The sequence below is a fragment of the Scatophagus argus genome, chromosome 11, assembly GCF_020382885.2.
Source record: "Scatophagus argus isolate fScaArg1 chromosome 11, fScaArg1.pri, whole genome shotgun sequence".
NCBI lineage: Eukaryota > Metazoa > Chordata > Actinopteri > Scatophagidae > Scatophagus > Scatophagus argus.
Window position 1 is genome coordinate 13,668,950 of NC_058503.1, and position 6,326 is coordinate 13,675,275.

A 6,326-nucleotide genomic window follows, 5' to 3' on the forward strand; every position below is an offset into this window, starting at 1 on the left:
GGCAGGATGAATAACATACCGCCACCTCTCTCTGCACCCCTCTCCCTTCTGTCTTTCCATCTCCTCTCAGTATTGTGATGAACTGGAAATATTCTTCCCCGCTAAAACAACAATTATCACCTAATCAAGAAATCACTGATCACTGCGGCTTTGAAATTCACTTGTTAAACAGTTTTAGCCAGAGGTTTGGCGTATCAGCAGCAAAGCAGTTTGGGCATCAATTCAGTTTTGATCACATTCAACCCGGAAAGAGTAAATATACAAAAAATGAATAAGTCCTTCAGCTCAACCTCCTTATTTCTGAATCAAGCCTGATAGTCAGACACAAGACAGGGTTACGTGCATACTGGCATCACACACAATCTCCTGTGGATATGAAAGCGCTCTTCTTTAACACTCTGCTGTCAGTTCAGGCAGCATCTGTTGATGATCTAAGTGCCAGAATATACTGTAAATGTCTACAGTACCTTCTTTAAACCATTTTTGGATCCATTGTCTGAGCACACAGGGATCACAGTGTGCTGTGGAGTCAGTCTGGTTCCAGATGAAATCTACCGCTCCTATTATCCTGAAGCACCCTGTGGTTGATCGCATGATATTTCTTGTCCAGCGTGAGGCCAGCTTGCCCCACCGTAGCTTCTAAAAACAGCACTAAGGCCTGACATAACCGTTTCCAAATGAATGATTGCATGGCAGCTCAGTGCAACGTTGATGTGCCTCCAAGTGTTGTCTGTGAGGCTCTTTGATTCAGTCCTCTTGAGGGGGAACAGACAGGAAAGATTTCCCCATCGGTCACCAGGCTGTCATAATTGTCAGGTGAACGTTAGCTGCAGCTTCTGCAGGACTCTGTGCTTTTATAATGAGTACAGGGGGACACGGGTCATCTACCATGCATTCTGGCCCTCATTAGAAGGAAAAGGCAATTCACACATTTGCAGAGCAAAAATAAGGTTATTAGTTTGGACAGGCCAACAGCCAGCCAGCCAGCCAGCCAGGCAGCCAGCACCATGAACTCAAAATGCTTTAATTGCTGCATTTCAAAGATAAACCCACTGAAACAAAAGTTTTCTTCCACAACTCTTGTCAAAGCGTCTGTCCTGTATGTACATTTAGAAAAAAAAGCAATTAACTTGAGGAGTTTCTGTCTGCAATGCTGTCTAGTGTTCTCGAGTCTTAAAGTAACTTCAAATCAAAGTACAAATGAAAGTATTCATTAAATATTCATGACATGATTATGCAACAATCAACAAAAAGGGGTTATTGATCAAGAGTTTACCTGTCAAAATCTCTGCTAATTTGCTTCATCATGTGCGGAGGTGGTTTTATTACCTTTGATTGACAGCGACCAAATAATCCACCAACTGTCATCAGAGGGCGATTTTAAAGTTTGTTGAATCCTGATTGGTGCAAGGGGGTGACATCACCTTTTTTGGACTAAGTACTGCCCACTTCAAACCAATGAGAAGAGCACATAGAAAAAACAGGAAAAACAGAAATGGATCAAGAGAAAAACTGTTCCTACTTCAGCGGGAAATTGTATCATCATGTATAACATCATTAATGGTAAGTAGCTGACTAAGATTTTTTTCTTTCTTTCAGGATCTTTAAGCAACACAATGATAAAATGTATGTAACAAAACTGGTTACACAAATGGATTATTGTCATATGCAATTTTTTTTCCTCTTCAAACCAAGATATTTTCATGTGTTTCAAAATAATAAGACCCATTTTCCATGTGGGTTCATTTCCATCATAAGCCAGTCTACAGAAACCCTTATTTGAACCTTCATTCAAACATTTCCAAGCCCACAGAAAAGCCTTTTTCATTCTGCTCAGAACATACAATTTGACAGCTAAATACAAGACGGAGGTTAAGGTCCGGGCTTGTTCTTGTCACACACCAGGAGGCAGCTGATGTGTAACACTGTGCACTAAATAGGAAAATATGCAGATGAGGTCTTATCTAATAACGGCCGGTTTTAGAAAAGCTGCTCCAAAGTTAAAAGGTTTTTCAGCAACATCTCCAGAAAACACTTACTGCCTTTTCACTGACAAAACACCATCTTGTATCAGCATCACTGACCAGTGTGCTGCCAGTGTGCATGTCAAACTGATGTTAGCCAATGATGAGAAATACTTTCCTGATCTTCTGTAACCCATTTCATAAAAATAGCCCAAGCAAAACCTGATGGGCGGGTGGGGATGGGATTGATTTATTAATCTAATCAGACCAATGTAGGACATGAGATGCATTTGTCCTCCTCTCTGAATCAGCTAGGATAGCACTCGAGGTCATTCTCTGAGAAGATCAGCCAATCACTTCAGACAATCTTCTCTAATTTCCCATCTTCCTTTATAATCTCTACAATCAGAGAGTGAGCAGGGAAAACCGCTTCAGCTTTGATGTTGACTTTGATGGATTTGTTCTTCTATTTCCCCCCCAACAAATTTACAACTTCCTCTCTAAAAAGTCTCTTTAATCTCATTTTGCTGCTACAGTATTGATTTTTGTGCTTTAAACAAACAATTCTCTTCTCATGAAAGACATGCACTTTGACTTTCTCCCTGCAACTATTGGGTTTTAACATGATCAGAGTCGTGCTCACTGGATGCCCAAGCTCTAACAGGCTGCCCCTGCTTCAAGCTTTGCATGTAATGTGAAACCATGTGGTGGAATAGCAACATCGCTAAACCAGTGATTCCATGTGGGAAACAGCAACTGGGTCAAAATATGGAGCTTCCAAGGGTCGTATGAGATTGTCAGCATCTTGTGGTAATTAAAGGACATAACAGCTGTTTATGAGTGACTATAAAAGAAGCAGCAGCACTCAACCACAAACTGAACCCTCAGTGAAAGCAGAATAGTCATATGAGGGATTATTACAGACACAGTCCTTGATAGGTGCACTTACAAAGCAAATGGAAATATTGCTCTGATGCAGTCTGTTGATTTGTCTTTCCTCAAGCTGAAGCAAGACCTTATTAGTTGTCGCTGTGGTCAAAAATAGCAACCCGAACAGGAGTGTGTTGTGGAACAGCTCCTGGAGATTGATGATTGATTACTATACAATTACTGCTGAAAGCAGCAGGGCCCCTCCTTCTAATCACTGCTTTCGTTGCTAAAAGGAGATTATCACATAGGAGAAGCTTGTTAGAGCCACTTCCTCCCTGCAAATCAATAAAAATTACTCAAGAGATTGCAAGCATACATCAGTAATGTCTCAGCTGAATCGCTAGGCAGGCTCTGCACATTTGGAGACAGGTACTGTACATTATTCTATGTGTGTGTGTGGGTGTGTGGTCCCTGTGGCAATAGATATGACCCCCACTGAGATATTTGCCTCAAACCATGTCTAATTAAAGCTGCTTTTCAATGCAGGCCCTCTGGAAGTTCAGGTCCCCTCAACAATTAAGTGCAGGATTTTTCCTCCAGTCTCGAGCGAGAAGAAAAGGCACATCCAGGGGGTTGATTATCCTCCTCTCTTTCTCTCTCCTCCACTCTGCCTCTACTCGTTATTGGATTCACTCAGTTGATGGAACCACATATATTGAGAGGGGAGAGACAGGCAGTCCAGCATACAATCAAGAACACTGGAGAAACCTGGAGAAATAGGACAGAAAATGTACAGCACTGTATTTTAAGTCGAGGCACAAAAGAGTTAAGGCCAAAATGGAAACAGGTTAGAGAGACAATCACATAATCAGACGGTAAGAGGTTCAGTTCCTGCTGCCATGTCCTTGAAAGGATAAGAGCGTCAGAGTTCAGTGTCTTCACATTGCCATGGTTTACCTAACACAGATTAAATCTACAAAAAAATCTCAAACCTTTTTGGTAACCACATTAGGTTTTCGCCTATAGGCTACTGTCACTACTAAATGACTGAGATTTGCACAAATTATTGAGCAGGTCATAATAATTGTCCCAGTAATTGTCTTTTGTTTATTGCAGCACGACCTCTTGCAGCAGTCCACTCTGCTCCACAGTGACCTCTGAGCTAGCCCCGTCATCATGAATTAGTTCTGCTTTTAAATCATCTGACAGATCGTTTGGCACAAAAAAACTGAATTATCATCATTAGCTGCTTCCGGTTTATCTTCATTTTCAGATCTCTCCAATATCACGTAGAGTTTTTCTCTCTGCTGCTGTGAATCTGACACACTGATGCTGCATCGTCACAACACTGTCAGTGGCAAAGAGTTACCGAGTACATTCGTTAAAGTACTGCCATGAATACAGGTTTGATGTTACTGTTCTTGACTATTTCCAGTTTATGCTGCTTTCTGCTTCTATTCTGTACTATTACTGAGGAAAACATAGTACTTTTTACTCCATTTATTTGACAACTGGAGCTGCTACTTTGTGTCTATTTGAAGCACAAGTTTCAAAATGTCTTTGAGTTGTTAGCAGTCCCATCACAGGTGATTTCTCCTCTAACCTTCTCTGATGGTTTCATTAAAATAACTATTTGGGACCAAGAGATGTCCAATTTTCCAATATTTCAGAAAAAGCAACAGACAGAACTTTGCCAGAACAGAATCATTTCACAGCTTCCCAGACTGATCTGGCAACCAGGTTGGACCATTGCATGAGACTAACTGCAGCTGAACCAGCTAGTAAGAGTAAAATGTGACTTGTGCATTCATGCATTTGCATTAACAGTCTAAGTTTGTTGTATATGAAAACGTCGTGAGGCTCAAGTACTTTTGGTACCTTTTGCTTGTAGTACCTGCATTTTTACTTAAGTACACTTCTGAATGGAGAGCTTTTACTTGTAATGGAGTTTTTTTTTGTTTTGTTTTTTTGCATTGTTTGCTGATACTTTTACTTTTTTGTGTGTGCTTCTTACACCACTGGCTTCTATGTCATGAAGTAACATGAATAAACCTTAATAACCATTTTTATGCAATGATTTATACACAGAATGAAACCAATGAGGAAAATAACCTTAGAGTGCTCTCACATAGCTTGGGTTTCTAAATGTTTTGGAGGAAAAACAACAGAAAGACTTAGACAAATAGCTAAATGAATGACTTCGTGGTTTAACTGAATTAAATGGGAGATTTAGACAGAATGAAATACAATGCTTGGTCTCCAAAGACCCAAGGTATACATTTAAAGGTTTAAGACACAGCCACGGTCATACATTTCCTGAGTTTGAGCCCATGCTTTATGTAATCGAGAACTAGCCTCCACAGTCTGGAAGCTATGATCATGTACTACATTACCTTTAAGAGCCACAGATAAGGCCTCCATTAAAGCTGTTATTTTAAAGCATCTCACCCCTTAATGGACTCCCCTGGCCCAGCCACAGACCCACTATCTTATCCTCACAGGTCCTGTTAACCAGCCTGGGTTTTGCTTACAACAGGTTGCGAGACTGTCTGAAACCAGAGTCAGGGCCCCTGCTGCCTGCTGAGAATGTGGTGAGGTGCTGATGTGTTGTCAGCTCCACAACAACAACTATTAATACCTCTGCAATGGCTACCTCAGAGAGGTTTACAAATATTTATTGAAAAGCCAAAGTGAAGGAAAATACACAGCATATAATGTATGCAGTAAGAAAGATATTAAAAAGGGAATACTCTTCCCAGTGTCCTTTCTCTGCATTTATTAATATGGGCTGTAAACCAAATAACAACTAGCAGTTGTTCACTTTGTCTACAGAGATTATAAGGCCAAACAGGTCTGTAGTATTGTCTTACACATTTACAGTACATACATTCTGGGAAATACACATATTCATCACATCACAACTTTAAATATGAAGCTACAAGAAGCTGGTTAGCTTAGTTTAGCATAAACATTGGATGTGGGGAGACACAATTAGCATGTTAGTGAGCTTTTGAGGTGCTGGTAGGCTGATTCTTTTTGAACAGAAACAGAAACAATTTGTGTAAAATATTGAGAAATGAATTAGTAGTTAAAGCAATCATTAGTTTCAGCCCAACAATATTCCCAACTCGGGTAGTCGGGTATTCCCTATCGCCATCGCCCTCTAGCTCTCCTCCTTTTTTCTGTGCTCCTTTCACTACGAGTCATTTTGCCTTTCAGATTTTAACAAAGCCAGAGTCACCTGAAAGGTCAAACCGTCCTTACTGAAGTGTACAGAATAATGAGCCATGTCAGAGTTTCCTTCATCAGCTGACAATGCCAGGTGTCTTTACAGACACTGGACAAAAGAGGAAGGTAATACCCACACAATGTTGTCCTTATGGCATCCTGCTATACGCGTTTTCCACTGTCACCACAGAAGAGAGGCTGCAATTTACCACATTTAAAAGCCCACACACACTGAAGCCTGGTAAAAAGATGTAGAGGGTCTTG